The following is an 18027-nucleotide window of genomic DNA, read 5'->3' on the forward strand; positions in this document are numbered from 1 at the left end:
ACTCACTTTGTAGACCAGGCTGGCCTCGAACTCAGAAATCCGCCTGCCTCTGCCTCCCGAGTGCTGGGATTAAAGGCGTGCGCCACCACGCCCGGCTTATTCTTAATTTTTTTAGATTATTTTTTACTTATGAGTGTTTTGCCAGCATGTTAAGTTGTGTACTATATGTGCACCAAGTACCTGAAGGTCCCTTGGATCTAGAATTATGAATGGATGTAAGCTACCATGTGGCTTACAGATCCTGAACCTGGGTCTTCAAAAGCAAGTGTTTTTACCCATGGAGCCATCTCTCCAGCTGCTGTTCTTTTTAAAGACAGTCTTACCTGACTGGCCTGGAACTCCATATATTAAGATTGAAGGGATCTTCTGCCTCCTAAATATTGGAATAAAAAATTTCTTTTCCTTCTTTGACACAGGGTCTCTCTCAATGTGCTTGTATGTTAACCTGAACTCACCAGGATCTTCATCTTCTGCTTTTCTAGTGCGGGGATTGTTTGCACTACCATTCCTAGCCCAGGCTTTAGTTTTTATAGCCACAAAAGTGGTTACTAATGCTTGGTGAGTTCCCAGTCTTTGGAACCTTTAAATACTGCTTATTTATTTAAGATGGGGATTACTAAAACCATCTATTTGGTAATTCTGAGATTGGGACTGGGAATCTGTGGTTTTTAGGATTTGATTCCTTTTTTTGTTGCGGGGGTGGGGGGTGGGGGGGTGGGGGGGAGGAAGAGGGTGGTAGTTCTCTGTGTAGCCATGGCTGTCCTGGAACTCTCTGCAAGCTATGCTGGCCTCAAAAGTCTTGAGAACTGCCTGCCTCTGCCCCTCAAGTACTGGGATTAAAAAGTGTGTATTACCAACATCCAGCTAGAATTTGATTCTTGCCTGGCGTGGTGGCGCACGCCTTTAATCCCAGCACTTGGAAGGCAGAGGCAGGCAGATTTCTGAGTTCGAGGCCAGCCTGGTCTACAAAGTGAGTTCTAGGATAGCCAGGGCTATAAGAGAAACCCTGTCTGGAAAAACAAACAAACTAAAAAGAATTTGATTTTTTTTTTTTTTTTTTTTGGTTTTTTCGAGACAGGGTTTCTCTGTATAGCCCTGGCTGTCCTGGAGCTCACTTTGTAGACCAGGCTGGCCTCGAACTCAGAAATCCACCTGCCTCTGCCTCCCAAGTGCTGGGATTAAAGGCGTGCGCCACCACGCCCGGCCCCAAGAATTTGATTCTTGATTAGTCCTTTGGAATAAAGCCCAGACTGAGCAGAGAAGGGAATGAACTGGAAGACTTAGAAGTTAATGGGCTACATGGCAAAAGAGGACGACAGGGTAATTGTCAGTACTGTTAGCTGTGTTCTCAGTTTGTGTGCAAGAGGCCAACCAAGCAGATGTTACCCTCTTTCTGCCTAGGGGAAAATTAAGTTTTGTCTCAGGAATGGCTTTTGTTTCCTTCCCAGGAGTATCATGAACCTAATTATTGACATAGTTCTCAGTAACTTTAAAAGGGCTTTAGGGAAGAACAGAATAATGAGCCTGCTGTCTTGTCCCTAGCTTGCCTTGAATACTCCCAGCTTTTGCTTTTTTTTCCCCCTGAGATTTTCTTAGTTTTAAGAGACACTGGTTGTACTGTAGTTTGTATTCATTTACCTGAGAGTCCAAACTACTCTTTTCTTTCTTTTTCATTCTCTCTCTCTCTCTCTCTCTCTCTTTGGCAGGTACTCATTTTGTAGGTCCAGGTTCACTTTGAATTTATGTTGACCCTCCTGAGCATTTTGCATGTGGGGGTTACAAGCAAGTGTCCAATTTGTGACTTATTAGTACTTTTTATCTTTTTTGTTTGGTTGGTTGGGTTTTTTGTTGTTGTTTTTTCAAGACAGGGTTTCTCTGTGTAGCCCTGGCTGTCCTGGAACTCACTCTGTAGACCAGGCTGGCCTTGAACTCAGCAATCCGCCTCTCCCTCCCAAATGCTGGGGTTATTAAAGGCGTGTGCCACCACTGCCCAGCTACTTTTTATCTATTAAAAGTACTATATTAGTACTTTTTAAAGCATATGTTGTTAGTTAATCTAGTTGTCTGGCTTGTCTCTAAAGTAGTTATTATAATTATATTTTTCTGACAAACATGATGACCTAAGCATACAGGTGAACTGAAGGAATTGATGGGTAGTATATTTGAAATTAGAGCTACTCTGTCAAACCTAGAATCTCCATGGTACTGTTATCTATGTTGTATAGCTAGCATGTGTAGAATGTTGCACCCTGTTACATGTTATATTTTTACTTTTCCTATCACACTTATTTGAAAGCTATTTGAAATCCAAAACAACATCCTAAGCCCTCTTTGCTTTTTTTTTTTTTTAATTTTTATTTTACGTGCATTGGTGTTTTGTATGTGTGTATGTCTGTGTGAGAGTATCTGAGCCTCTGGAACTGGAGTTACAGTTGTGGACTGCCATGTGGGTGCTGGCAATTGAACCCAGGCTCTCTAGAAGATCAGCCAATGCTCTTAACCACTGAGCCATCTCTCCAGCCCCCTTCTAGCTGAAGAGTGTATTTGTTGATAGTATGTAGCAGCACTTGCTCAAATAGTATAATTCCCCTCATAGATCCTTGATTTGCTGGTTTCTTCTGGAAGCTATTACTGTGGCCCCTCTAAAACATTTGTTTTTAATTTCTTCTAAAATGGGGGGGGGGCACTGAGTCAGTAAAGTGTTTGCCATAAATGCCTGATTTCTGATCCCCAACATGCATGTAAAAAGCTGGTGTAGGGGTTAGAGAGGTGCCTAAGAAGATAACTTGGTTCTCTTGGAGAGGACTAGAATTATGTTCCCAGCATGGATGGTTCACAACTCCTTGTAGCTCAAATTCCATGTGATACAATGCCTATATTTGGCCTCCACCAATACTTGCATGCTTGTATACATACAGACTGACATACAGACACACATATCTTAAGGGAGGGAGGGAGGGAAGGGTGAGTGAGCGAGTTCTTGGGGCAGCACACATCTGAAGACTGCTGGATATAGGTAGATTGCCGGAGTTGGCTGGCCAACCAGTCTGGCCATATCTATAAGTTTCAGGCTGTGGGAGAGATCCTGTCATTTTTTTTTTTAAAGGTATAGAAGCAATTGAAGAAGACAGATGATATCAACCTCTGGCCTTCACATACACTTACATGTATATATGCACTTATATGCACATGTAAACACATAAAACGATATGGGTGAACAACTAGATGGGTGAGATGTAGGCAGTGGCTTTGAGTGTCTTTCTGAAATCTCAGCCTATTCTTTCTAGTAGCTAGTCTGTCTTGGCTCTTTGAATTTTTCTGTGTATATGATTGGTTATATCATTAACCATTGTTATATCATTTCAACTTTTACCTCTTTTCTCTCCAGAAGAGGTCTGAGATTAGGACTGAAAGTGTCCTCTTTAATACATTGGTTATTTTCACTAGACAGCTCTGAAGCTATCCCAGAGCACAAGCAGAAACACTGCATTAGAATAACAGACTCTTCTTCTATCTGGGAAACTTACGAATTCAGCAGCTCTGTGACAGACTATGATTTAAAACCAAGTATTAGAACCAGGGTGGAATTTTTTGTTGTTGGTTTATTGTTTTGTTTTGCTTTTGAAGCAGCTACCTCCAAACTCACAGAGATCCACCTGCCTCTGCTTCCCAAGTGTTGAGATTAAAGGCGTGTACCACTATATCCAGTCAGAACTAAGGATTCTTTTTTTTTTTTTTTTGGTTTTTTTTTTTTTTGGTTTTTCAAGACAGGGTTTCTCTTTATAGCTCTGGCTGTCCTGGAGCTCACTTTGTAGACCAGGCTGGCCTCGAACTCAGAAATCCGCCTGCCTCTGCCTCCCGAGTGCTGGGATTAAAGGCGTGCGCCACCACGCCCGGCAGAACTAAGGATTCTTATGTCATTCTCTGTAAGGACTAAAGGAACTATGTATCTCTTAAAAATCTCAGTATCACACTGGCATATATTTCCAAATTGTAAAGGAGTTGACATGTTAAGTACATATGCCGAGTGGTATGAGGATAGCGGAGCAGAAATGTGAACCTGTTGAGGGGCGTGGTGGCGCTTGCCTTTAATCCCAGCACTCCGGAGGCAGAGGCAGGCAGATTTCTGAGTTCGAGGCCAGCCTGGTCTACAAAGTAAGTTCCAGGACAGCCAGGACTATACAGAGAAACCCTGTCTCGAAAAACAAAAACAACAACAAAAAAAGTGAACCCGTTTGGGAAGTGTGTATTCAATCTCTAAGCTGTGCCAAGTGAAGTTATACTAAAGACATCAAAAATCTTATTATTATTACTTACTAGGAACTGTTATTCTTACTAGGAACTGTTCTCATCTTGGAAAACCCAGAACAGTACAATTGCTGTAAGATTTATCATTATCCTCCTGATGATCAGTGTTTTGAGGAGTCAGGAAAGTTAAAGAGCTGAAAGATTGAAAAGTTGGAGAACTAGAACCAAACCCACAGTAGGTCAGGTAAAAGGAAAAGGAAAGCAGGAAGGAGTCCAAAGAGGAGAAAGCTTTAGACAAGTCCCCAGTTGTAGTGCAAGTCTCATGCTCAGAAAGTGTCACTCATAAATTTCTAAAACAGGGTTTTTAAAAAAAAATTTATTTTTTATGTATATATGAGTACACTGTAGCTGTCTTCAAACACATCAGAAGAGGGCATTGGATCCCATTATAGATGGTTGTGAGCTACCGTGTGGTTGCTGGGAATTGAACTCAGGACCTCTGGAAGAGGCTAAGAGAGTCTTAACCTCTGAGCCACACCTTTCCAGCCCCCTAAAAGAGGGTTCTTAGCCTGAAATTTTGGGTGTATAGGTTAACTTTATGGAGATCTATTCTTGGTTACAGATGGAACAGGAAACTTCTTTTTCTGTATAAAATAATCGATTTGACCTGGAATCCTTCATCTGATTCTCAGCACAATGAAGAATGACAAAGGGTTATTTCTGGCAAATAGCCTTCCTTCTCATATTCAGAAGTGGACAACTGTATCTTTCTACCTGTTAGACACTATTCCAACTGAACTACATCCAGACTCAGACTTTTGTCTTTTGCTTTTCAGCAAATGGTAGTCATTGATTATTTTTTTCTTTGTGTTGATAACTAGGGCCTTGGTGTGGTGTTTTAAACTATAGTATGTGAATTGGTTGTATAGTTGTATTGGTTTTACCTTCTAGTGGTTAGCTCCTTTCTTGAAGGAACAAATGTAAAAAGGTGCTGCTGTGAAGTGCAGACTCTCAGGACAACTGAGAGGATACAAGGATTTGTTTCCTTAAACTGAACTAGACAACAAGGAATTTCTGATGGAGTCTGAGAAGCATTTGTTGCCATGATTGTAAAAGAATTGCTCCTGGGCCTGGAGAGATGGCTCAGTGGTTAAGAGCACTGGCTGCTCTTCCAGAGGTCCTGAGATCAATTCCCAGCAAACACATGGTGGCTCACAACCATCTGTAATGGAATCCAATGCCCTCTTTTGGTGTGTTTAAAGGCAGCTACAGTGTACTGATATAAATAAAATAAATAAATCTTAAAAAAAAAAAAAAGGATCATGAAATGCTCTTGCAGAGGACCAAGGTTCAATCCCTGGTACCCACTGGTGGTTCACAACATTTACAACTCTAGTTCCAGGATCTAACTCTCTCTTTTGACCTCTGAGGTCACCAGGCATACATACATATGGTACATATAATCACAAGAGTTGAAAAGCCGGGTGTGGTGGCGCACGCCTTTAATCCCAGCACTTGGGAGGCAGAGGCAGGTGGATTTCTGAGTTCGAGGCCAGCCTGCTCTACAAAGTGAGTTCCAGGACAGCCAGAGCTATACACAGAAACCCTGTCTCAAAAAAAAAAAAAAAAAAAAAGGAGTTGAAACATGCATATATTATGTTGTAACAAAATTAATCTTAAATTTTGTATCAATATACAAAGATTTTAACCAATGAAAACCTTAAACTTGTATCAATATACAAACTTTTGTGCCAGTGTAACAAAAGATATCCTCAGTACTGCATCAAAATATAAAGATCTCTTATCAATGTTAGATTATGTCTATAAAATATTTTTAGTTTAAGAGTAGATTTAATAGTCTACTCCTATTTGTCTAGTTTCTTATATTTCTATATTCTCAATTTTCTTCTCAACCCGTTTTTCCCTTACTCTGGTGGTTTGAATATGCTTGGCCTAGGAAGTGGCACTATTTGGAGGTGTGGCCTTGTGGTAGGTGTGGCCTTGTTGGAGGAAGTGTGTCACTGTGGGTGTGGGCTTTGAGAGCTTCCTCCTAGCTTCCTGAGGATGCCAGTCTTCTCCTATTTGCCTTTGGACAAAATGTTGAACTCTCAACTCCTCCTATGCCATGCCTACCTGGACACTGCCCTCTGAAACAACTGACCCTCTGAAACTGTAAGCCAGCCCAGTTAAATGTTGTTAAGCGTTGCCGTGGTCATTATGTGTGTTCAGCAGTAAAATCTAAGATCCTTACCTAGGAAAGGATAGAGAAGAGGAAAGGAAGATAGAAATTCCTGAGTCTAAGCTCCCTATTTTGTTTTCTCCCTGTCCATTACCATTATTATTTGCAGTCATCCCTAAATGACAACATATCTATAAATCATAAAATGACTATAACCATCCACCCTAACTTAAGGGACTGGGACTAAGGCAGCCTTATAATTGCTTCCTGCTGAATTGGGGTGAAGAATTCCTGTTTGGGTTCCCAAAAGGAAATTGGAAAAATGGCTAAGTCAAAAGAAAGCTAGCCAGGCGTGGTGGCACACGCCTTTAATCCCAGCACTCGGGAGGCAGAGACAGGCAGATTTCTTAGTTTGGGGCCAGCCTGGTCTACAGAGTGAGTTCCAGGACAGCCAGGGCTACACAGAGAAACCCTGTCTCCAAAAACAAACAAACAAACAAACAAACAAACAAACCCTGTCTCCATAAATAAATAAATAAATAAATAAATAAATAAATAAAGCTAGCTGGTATCATTTGTTGTCCAGTCTCCATACTTTGAGAAAGTTCAGAGCTTAACTGAAGTCCTGATTGGAACTTCTGATCCTAGAGAACCATGGGCACTGGGTGGTGTAGCACAACACCTGGAGTTCTCCATGCTACTGAGGTATCTTGATAGCCTGAGCATTTAGCCAATGAGCTTCCATTCCTGGGCATCTGGGATCAGCAGTCCTTGGTGAAGCTGTTCTAAAAGCAAGTCTCTGGAAACTTCATCAGTTTGAGGCAGGATCAATCAGGGAGCTGGAACAGCGGGTTTCAGCATCTCAGCAACCCTGAGAGTGAGTTCTGTCAGGGCTACCCTCTTGGTCTTCCATTCTGTAATATATAAATCTTAGAAGCAATATACACAGTTCTATAAAGACATCTGAATGGAATGTGCAGGGTGCACATATCAATTAAGGATGATTTTTCTGCTCTTAGTTTGAACAGGTGAAAAAGACAACTGCCTTTTTTTTAGAGGTTAGTTTGATTATATAACCAAACTACAATATAAATCTCTATTCAAGCTATCTGAAAGGATAGCACGATGAATCCTGAGGACTATGTAGCCAATAAGACCCATTGGCTATGTATAGCTGAAGTTCTGGCTAGAGACATTTTTATGTCTTAGCCAGTTTCAGGGCTGTTCCCATGTAGAGGGTTCAGCAAATCATGTTACCTATCCTGTTTGGTCTTCTTGATTTTTTTTCTTCCTGTCTGTAGCCGAGACCCCTATCAAATCTGATTCTTATTACTTTGGAAAGATTCCAGAGCCTTTCTTCTTACCTTTTAACATAAACTTAGAGCCTGTCTCCCAAAATAGCATATCCTTTGTCTGGCAGTCTAAAGTCATTCAGAGTATAGGTTAATCCAATTTAGTAGCCCCTTTTCTATCTTGGTCTGCTTTATTTTGACCTATTTCGTAGAGAGTTTGTAATACCATCACAACTGTAGAACTTACAACTGCTGTAATTTAAAACAATTAAAACAGTTGTTTTATTGAGACAGGGTGTTTCTGCGTAGCTTGGGCTGACTTGGATTTGCTCTATAGATTAGACTGACCTCGAACTGACCTCGAACTCACAAAGAACCTGTGTTCCTGCCTTTGTCTTCCAAGTATTGAGATCAAAGACCTGAGTTTATTTACTATTTATGTACCCTTGATAACATATCAATTCCCATTTCTTTCTCCCGTCATTGGAGATGAGTATCTCTGTGGATAAATACGTCTATATCCCCCCTTCTCTTTTTATAATTCAAGATTGATGTGGGTGGGGTGGGCAGGGCAGTGTGTGTGTGGGGGGTATGGGGGCCTTTTGGGATAGCATTGGAAATGTAAATGAAGAAAATACCTAATAAGTAAAAAAATAAAAATACAAAAATCACAAAAAAAACAGAAACAAAAACAAAATAAAAACCAAACAGACAAAAGAGATTGATGTGTATTTATTTATTGATTGATTGATTGATTGGTTTTTTGAGACAGGGTTTCTCTGTGTAGTCCTGGCTATCTTGGAACTCACTCTGTAGCCAGGCTGGCTTCGAACTCAGAAATCCGCCTGCCTCTGCCTCCCAAGTGCTGGGATTGAAGGCGTGTGCCACCACGCCTGGCTATATTTATTTTTTAAAATTATTAAGGATATTTATACTTATTCTTAAAAGCCTACATACTATCTTTAATTTATAAATGTGTCATTCTGAAGTTTAGAGTGTCATTTGCAAGTAGCTGAATCTATCATCAGAGGGTCCCACTCTGACTTTATTGTGTAGACCAGACAAAGAACCTTTTATTGGACTAAAGAGAAAACATCTTATGTATTGTATGGATGCATCACCTATCCATTAAAATGCCTGTGCTCTATGGCTTAGGCAAGAAATAGAAGGTGGGAAATTGAGAGGAGAAAGAATTCTGGTAGAGGAAGAGGTGGGAAATTTGTTGGGAAGATGTGATGAGATGGATGCATGGTACCTTTGCACAGATAACCAGCCATGTGGCAGAATGTAGGTTAGAAAACATGGGATATTTTAAGTTATGTTTATTCAGAGAAGAGCCTAGCTATATGGCCAAGGTATTTGTAAATATATTTTGAGTCTGAGTTTTATTTCTGGGAGCATGAGGCTGGAAGGAAGAACCAGGGCCAAACTTCAACAATTTGCCTCTACCTTTGCCTCTGTTTCTTAACTCTCTGGGAGCCCTATTATGATTATTACTATTATTATTATTATTACTTTTGTGGTATATGCCTTTAACCCCAGCACTTGGGAGGCAGAGGAGGGCATCTCTTTGAGTTCAAGGTCAGCCTGTTTTACACACTGAGTTCCAGGACAGCCAGAGAGCTATGTAGTAAGACCCTGTCTTTTCTTTTTTTTTTTTTTTGGTATATGTCTGTATATTATGTATGTGTGGGTATGTTTGCCAGTGTTTGTTTGTCTATGTGAAGGCCAAAGGTCAACTTCAGATAGCTTCTTTTATTTAATTTTTTTAAAATTTAAATTATTTTATTTATTTACATTGAAAATGTTGCCCCCTCCCAGTGTTTTTCACCCCAACCCTCTTCCCCTTCACCTCTGAGAGGGTGCCTCCCCCAATCCCCTTTCCTGGGGCATCAGGATTCTCTCCCACTGAGGCCAGATAAGGCAGCCCTCTGCTACATATGGAGGGGAGGAGCTAGGACTAGCTCATGTATGCTTTCTGGTTGGTGGCTCAGTCTCTGGATGCTCCCAGAGGTCCAGGTTGGTTGACATTGTTGGTCTTCCTGTGGGATTGCCATCCTCTTCAGCTCTTTCAATCCTTCATCTAACTCTCCCACAGGGGTCTTGACCTCAGTCTAATGGTTGGCTGTAAATATCTGCATCTGTCTCAGTCAACTGCTGGTAGAGCCTCTCAGAAGACAGCCATACTAGTCTCCTGTCTGCAAGCACAACATGGCATCAGTAGTAGTGTCAGGGTATGGTGCTTGCCCATAGGATGGATCCCAAGTTGAGCCAGTCACTGATCAGCCATTTCTTCAGTCTCTGCTCCCTTTTTGTCCCATTTCTTTTAGATGGGAACAATTCTGGGCCAGAAATTTTGAAGGTGGGTTGGTGTCCCTGTCCCTCCACTAGGAGCCTTGTCTAACTGTAGGAGGTGGTCTCTTCAGGATCCATCTCCTCACTGTTGAGCAATTTTGGCTAAGGTCACCCCCAGTGAGTCCTTGGATCCTCTCACATTCCACATCTCTGGGACTTTCTAGAGGTTCCCCCAACTCCCCACCCAGGCAGCCACATATTTCCATTCATTCTTCTGGCTCTTTGGGTTTCTCTCCTGTTTTCCCCTCATACCTGATCCTGCTCCCCTTTTCCCTCCCGTCTCCTCTCCCTCCCTTCAGGTAGCTTCCTTAGATTGCTTTCCACTTGGAGTTTTGAGACAGGCAGGGCTTCACTAAACCCAGGGTTTGCAGTTTGAACTAGATTGTCTTGTCACTGAGTCTAGAATCTTCCTACTGTTGCATCTTGCCCCATACCCTACTAGGGTTACAGGTGCATGCCACCATGCCCAGTTTTTATGTGGGTACTGGGAAATTTTAAATCTTCATGCTTGCACAGCAGGAACTTTACCCACTGAACCATCTCTCAACTCTGCTAGGCAAGCATTCTACTATTGAATTGTATTCTCAGTTATATATTTATTTATCTTTAAAAGGTGAGGCGGAGATTTAACTTGCTTTGTGGAAGGCTTACTTATTATGCTCTGAAGCTCTGGGTTTGTTCCCTAGTACTGCCTAAACAAAACAAAACCACAGAGGTCACTCAGGGCTCTCAGACTTTCCAAGACCTTACAGAATTCAAAGATGGATGGTTGTGGTTGCACTGTGCCCATCCATGGAAAGTGAGGGGGCCTATCTAAAACAATGTGACCCTCTAAAGAGTGAACAGAAAGCACCACATGCTTGATGCTCTCTCAAGGCCAGTCTTACCCCTACTAGTAGTTTCCGCTATAAAAATACTGCTCTGTAGAGTGATATCCTGTCATTAACTACATAGCTATTTTCTTTATTTCTGTAATTATATTTTATTTGTATGTATGTAAGTTTCTCTCTGTCTCTGTCTCTCTCTGTCTCTCTCTGTGTGTCTGTGTATGATTATCTGTGCAGATGGCCACAGAAGCCAGAAGAGTATGTTGGATTCACTGGAACAGGAGTTATAGGCAGGCCTTACTTGAGTGCTAGGAAACTCTGGAAGAGCAGCAATTGTTCTTAACTGCTGAGCCACATCTCTCTAGTCCCCCTGAGATTCATCTTGTTATTCGTTCATTGTCTTGTCTTCAGCTCTTTGAGCATGCCTCAGTTTCTCTTTCCTTTTTTTGAAAAAAATTTTATGGGTTTTTAGAGACAGGGTTTTAAGTATTACCAGCCCTGACTGTCCTGAACTTGCTTTGAAGACCAGGCTGGCTTTGAATTTACAGAGATCCACCTGTTTCTGCCTCCTGAGTGCTGGGACTAAAGGGGTATATCACCACGCCCTGCTTAAGAATACCTCAATTTGCCGGCGTGGTGGCACACGCCTTTAATCCCAGCACTTGGGAGGCAGAGGCAGGTGGATTTCTGAGTTCGAGCCCAGCCTGCTCTACAAAGTGAGTTCCAGGACAGCCAGAGCTATACAGAGAAACCCTGTCTCAAAAAACCAAAAAAAAAAAAAAAAAAAGAATACCTCAATTCTAGAAACCATTCATCCAACAAATTCTTTATTATGTTTATGCATCATAAAATGATGATGCAGAAGAAACTTGAAGTAGTAAAATTGATGTTATAAAGGATTTACTAATAAACTTGCTTATGAGCCAGGTGCATGTTTCAGGAGGCAGAGGCAGTCGGATGTCTGTGTATTTGAGGCCAGCCTGGTCTACATAGTAAGTTCAGGACAGCCAGGGTGGTTAAATAGAGATACCCTATCTAAAAACAAACAAACAAAAGCCCAGTGGCTTAGGAAATATTAAACTATACAAAGTAGAATTTAGTTGAACACTCTAGTGTACCTACTAGGTTTGTTAGAAACTGTTAGAAAACTTTGTTACATAATTGAAGGTTTCTGACTTAAAACCAACCACTAGGTCCATCCTCATATCATGCTCAAGGGTAGTTCAGGGGGCCAGCTCAGGGCTACAACCATAATTGAGTCCTGTTCTGCCTTAAAGTTCCTCAAGCTCTTATTAGGAAAACTGTAATTCTGTTAAGTGGGCAAGATAGACCTGGCAATGACTCCACAAAGAACAATACTGGTTTGGTTAGGTTCCCTCCGTCCGTCCGTCCCTCCCTCCCTCCCTCCCTTCCTTCCTTCTTTCCTTCCTTCCTTCCTTCCTTCCCACTGGTGTACTTAAGAAATAAGTCTGGGAGCTAGAGAGATGTCTCCATGGTTAAGAGTACTAATTGATTATTTTTTAAAAAAGATATAATTCTGGCAATATCAATATACAATTCTGGTGATATCTTTGCTGTGCAAATATCCCATCTGTCCAAGTAGCCAGACTTGAGTTTCCTGTCTTTGTTTAAATTGTTAAAAGTGTAACCTGGGGCTGGGATTGAAAGAGATTTAAGGATGACAACGTATGTGGAATGCATAAGCCTTCTCATTGGGCGTTAGCCAGAGTCCGGGTCTTGATATTAAAGATCTTTCTTGCACGACCACTCCCTGGCCCCCACCCCAGACAGGGTTTTCTCTGTGTATTCAGGGCTGTCCTGGAGTTTGGTTTATTAGACCAGCTGGCCTCAAACTCACAGAGGTCCTCCTGCCTCTGCCTCTCAAGTATTAGCATCAAAAGATGTGTACCATCACCACCTGGCTATATCCCCCATTTTTTGTTTGATGTTTTTTGAGATAGGGTCTTACTATGTGGCCCGTCTGACCTAGAACACACTATGTAAACCAGGCTGGCACCAGATTTGTGGCAATCCTCTTGCTTCAGCTTCCTGACTGCTGTGATTACACCTGTGCATCACCTCACCACATCCAGCATGTTATTTTGAGACAGAATCTCTCCACCTGACTCCTGTCTTTCTGTTTGAGCATTCTGAGTTTTGGGATTACAGCTGTATGAGTGTATGCCTGTAATCATCCTCTTCAGTTTTGACAGTTTCAGACTCATTTATTTTCTCATACTACCTTGCAGAATTGTTACTACAGAGAGTAGAAACTCAGAGAAATTAAAATAAGTAGATTTTCCTGTCTTTTTTCTTTTCTTTTCCTTTTTTTTTTTTTTTTTTTTTTTTGAGACAGGATTTCTCTGTGTAGCCCTGGCTGTTCTGGAACTTACTCTGTAGACCAGGCTGGCCTCGAACTCAGAAATCCGCCTGCCTCTGCCTCCCAAGTGCTGGGGTTAAACACATGTGCCACTACTGCCCAGCTTACATGTTCCTGTCTTATGTTTTGTCACATAAGCTTGTACATGACAGAACCAGGGTTTGCTTCTAATTGTGAGCAATGAAAGCTTGTGCTTTAACTACAGCTACATCCATGTGATGCCTCTTGTCCCGTGTAGCCAGCAGGCTTCTCTGTTGACTGATTTCAGTTAGCTTTTATTGAGTGCTTACTATTGTTGAGACTCTAGAGCTCATCACTCAGTACCTCATTTCAACCTCTTGTTTGTTGTAATAGCACACATGGTAGACTGCTATGCAGGAAGATGTCTGGGCATATGCCTGTTGCTAGATTTGTTGAACTCATTTTCTAGAAACATTCAGATGGAGAGATTCCATCTTCAGGCCATAGGATAATGTAATATGATACAAATACTAAAATATGTATCTAAACTAATAGTCATATACAACATTCACGTAAATAGCAAATGACTTTGGGTTGGAAAGATGATGTTCTGGGAATCCACTAGTTAATAAAATAACACAACTCAGAAATATCTGGTGTAAATTAAGTAAATGCATGGTAGCAGCCTGTTTCTTCTTCCTCTCAATCCTAGGGAGTATCATTGAGGAGCCAAAGTGTCTAGAAAGTTTTTCTAGAAATCTCGTGGAAAGTTCTGCTAAGTAATCACTGTGTCACTATTATTTTTTGCCTTTTAAATATAATTATGTGAGGTATGATACAGGTAACTTTTTGCTAACAGTGAATGATTGTGAATTTATCTTAGAAATTTGATTGAGGAGCTGGGCGTGGTAGTGCCCGACTTTAACCCCAGCACTCAGGAGGCAGAGGCAGGCGGATTTCTGAGTTCGAGGCCAGCCTGGTCTACAGAGTGAGTTCCAGGGCAGCCAAGGCTACAAAAAAAAACCCTGTCTGGAAAAAAAAAAAAAAAAAAAAAACAACAAAAAAAATTGATTGAAGATATAGATCATTTGATAGGATGCTTGTCTTATATACATACGGTTCTGATTTCAATCCTCAGCAAAAATAAAGTTTGATTGCATTAAAGTACATTCCTGTATATTGACCAGCATCTAACAGTCTTTTTCACACACACACACACACACGATTTCTCTGTGTACTCCTAGCTGTCCCGGGACTTACTCTGTAGTCCAAGTTGGCCTCAAACTCAGAGAGATTTATCTGCTTCTGCTGCTTTTTTTTTTTTTTCCCCCAGAGCTGAGGACCGAACCCAGGGCCTTGCGCTTGCTAGGCAAGGGCTCTACCACTGAGCTTAATCCCCAACCCCTGCTTCTGCTTCTTAAGTGCTGAGGTTAAGGCTCACACCACCACTGCCCAGCATTTTATTTTTAATTATATTTGTATACATCTGAATGTATTTGTGTGGTGCCTGCAGAGCCAGAAGAGGGTGTCAGATCCCAGGAGTTAGAGTTACTGGAGTTACTGATAGTTGCTAGTTTCTGGTAGTTGTGAATCACCACCCAACATAGAGTGTTTGAATTCAGTTTCTCACTAAGAACAGTATGTGCTCTTAATTGCTGAACCATCTCTCCAGCCCCAAAGGCTTTTTATCATAGAAAAAACTTGATGAGTCTATACTCCAGTGTGTGGCTCTTCCTATGGGACATAGTTGTCTGTATGTAAATCAACCGTTATTTAATGAGAACACAGTTGAAGACCCTCACTCCTAGAGACTTCTGGTGCTTTGCTCATTAAGGTAGGAAAAAAAGTGTAAGATGAAAGTTGAGTCCTGACAGTCCCTCAAGGCTGTTCTTGAACAAATAATAAAAGAATAAAGGCTGTGCTTTATTCTCTACTACTATAGATTCAAAGCTATATAAAACATAAAGCAGCCATTGGAGTTACTTGATCTTGTTGAGGAATGTCACTGTTAGGAAGTCTTGGAATACTCCCATACTCTGTAAGCCCCTAGGAAGCATATACGATGAAATGTAGAAGGTGCCAGTTGATGAAAGTCTTAGCTTGTAGTTGTTGGTTTTACAGAACTTTTCCTCACTCCTCTTATCCTACCATTTCCAAACAACAAAATCTTTTTTTAAAATTAAAATTAGATTTCTTATTTTTTTTAGTTTTATGTGTGTTTTGCATGTATATATGTATGTGTACCATTTACATTCCTGGCATCCACAGGAATTCAGAATAGAGTATTGGATCCCCTGGAACTGGAGTTAAAGATGGTTGTGAACCACCATGTGTGTACTGAGAAATGAACCCAGGTCTTCTGGAATGAGAGCAAGTGCTTTTAACCACTCTCCAGCCCCATTATTACACATTTTCAGAAGCAGATAGGACTGCTTAGATTTTTAAGTTATCACTACACAGACCCAGAAATGGGTTCTCTCTCCCCCTCCCTCCTTCTCTCCCTTTCTCCTTTTCCTCCTGCCCTCCCTCTCTCCTGCCCTCCCTCCTCTCTCTCTCTCTCTCTCTCTCTCTCTCTCTCTCTCTCTCTCGTTCTCTTGCTCTTGTGCTCTCGCTCTTTTTTCTTCCCTTAAACTCACAGAGCTCTGCTTGTATGTCTTCCAACTGCTGGGATTAAAAGCCTTCACCACCACCTCCCAGCTTACACACTGAGATCCCTGGATCTCCTCTCTTGGAATCACCACTCCTGGCTGATTCTTGTATCTAGATCTTCTGTTGCTCTCGATTGCTATGGCAACTAGTGCTATAGAGATGTGGAGACCCTATTGTGACTTCTTTAGTGTAAGAATGCCTCCAGAGCCTCTAATTTTATTATCCACCAAGGCTTGATAGGTCTGGCTGTTTCTCTCCAGTCACAAGAGTGTTGGGGTGTGCCACCTCCCCCTTTGGGACCACCTTGGGTTGCCCTCTTAACAAAGTTGGCCTTACCTAGGAGCAGTCATCTTGGATTGTATAATTTGAATGAGCCAAGGTAGGTGTTTGAGAGATAGGAAGTGCACCTCTTAGTCGTGTGTGTGTGTGTGTGTGTGTGTGTGTGTGTGCGCGCGCATGTGGAGGCTAGAGGTCAACACTGGGTACTTTGCTCAGTCCTTCTCCACCTTAGTTGTTGAAACAGGTTCTCTCACTAAACTTGTTGCTCATTGATTTGGCTAGGCTGCCTGGTCAGTGAGCTCCAGGGATCTGCCTTTCTCCTCACCCTCAGAACTGAGGCTAGAGATGTGCCACTGTTTCTATGTGGGTCATGTGAATCTGAATGCAGGTCCTCATTGATTTTACCCACTAAGCTGTGTCCTCAGCTCACTTTTAAAATGGAAGCTTAAGTATTTATATTTCAGAAATCATAGGGTTGTGCTTTTCATTCTGAAACAAACTAGAGTTTATTACCTTCCTGTAGGAATAAATGCAGTGTGATACAGGCACCTGTACCTCAGTTTCTGTGTAGCCTGGAGTGTGTGGTAATACTACCCTAACTCTCACATGTGTGAACCAGTGAAAACTAGTTGGGGACACAGGAAGAATCTCTTGCATTCTGAATGACTCAGATTTAGTTCCAACTTGACTGTCACAGTGTTTCATGTAGCCAAAGCTGGCCTCATATTTACTTTGTAGCCAAGAATGTCCTTGAAGTCTTCCTGCTTCTACCTCTGGAGTGCTAGGATTACAGGGCTGTACCAACATTTTCAGTTTATTCAGTGCTTGGGATTTAACCCAGGTCTCTGTCTGTGCTGGACAAACACTATACAGCTGAGCTATAGCCCCAGCCAAATTTTGGTCCCCCTTCCCCCCTCCTTCATTAGATTAAGGAAACAACACAAGGCCTCTGCGATTGTTTCATTTTAGCTTTGTTGCTCTCTCTCTCTCTTTTTAAAGATTTATTTTTATATGCATTGGTATTCTGCCTGCATGTATGTCTATGTGAGGGTACCAGGTGGACTTTCAGACAGTTGTGAGCTGCCAGGTGGGAGCTGGGAATTGAATCTGGGTCCTCTGGAAGGGCAGCCAGTGCTTTAGTGAACCATCTCTTCAGCCCATTGATTTTAGTTTCTTTATAGTCAGTAGAACACTGCTGAAAAGTGCTTTAGCCTGATGGAGTACCCAGATCTGTCATGCTTATGGCCCATGGTCCTCTGTTTTGCCCTACAGGAGAATAGCTTCTAAGGCTCTTTAGTGTTACTAGAGTACCTGGGAGCTGGGTGTGCATTTTGGAGCCATCTTAATTGCTGATTCTTTCTCTCTCTCCAACCTGATATGTGATTCTTGTAGGGTCCACTATCAGCTCAGGACACCCCAAGACCAGGTTCTCAGCACAGAGATTTATTTGCCCTAGAGGGACAGAGGGCAAGGAATAAGAGACAAAGACAGGAGATAGAGGACAGGGAGAAGGGAGAGGGGGAAGGGATATTTGTCTTGGGGGACAAAAGACTGCCTCTGGATAGAGAGGACACAGATGTAGCCCATAGGCGAATGGCAGTTTATAAAGGTAAAGGGGAAACCCTGTGCTTAATTTAACTGGGCATGTTAATTAAGTGAGCCAAAGGGAAGTTCTCATTGCTGGACTTCAGTACTTTGATAGCTGGGACTTAGTAGTCAGCCTCAGGAGGAGGAAGTGGCCAAGTGAGGAGGGAATAGACATTGGTGGCTAGGTAGTACTTTAGCTAGGTAGTGCTTTAGCTAGGTAGTGCTTTAGCTAGGTAGTGCTTTAGCTAGGTAGTGCTTTAGCTAGGTAGT

At 41.9% G+C, this 18027-nt stretch overlaps 1 protein-coding gene across 2 annotated transcripts in view; it reads left to right on the forward strand.

Moving 5' to 3' along the window:
• The window catches only part of Hmox2 (heme oxygenase 2), a 37283-nt gene that overhangs the window by 3479 nt on the left and 15777 nt on the right, over window positions 1-18027 (forward strand). Inside the window, exon 1 of one of the 2 annotated variants that reach the window (XM_021185274.2) lies at window positions 16091-16270. The exons of the other annotated variant lie outside the window; for it this stretch is intronic. The gene's annotated coding sequence lies outside the window, so the exon portion shown is untranslated. Of the gene's footprint in view, window positions 1-16090; window positions 16271-18027 lie in introns of those variants that run through there. 2 annotated transcript variants of the gene reach the window in all.

The sequence above is a fragment of the Mus caroli genome, chromosome 16 (genome assembly GCF_900094665.2).
Source record: "Mus caroli chromosome 16, CAROLI_EIJ_v1.1, whole genome shotgun sequence".
In the NCBI taxonomy this organism is placed as follows: domain Eukaryota; kingdom Metazoa; phylum Chordata; class Mammalia; order Rodentia; family Muridae; genus Mus; species Mus caroli.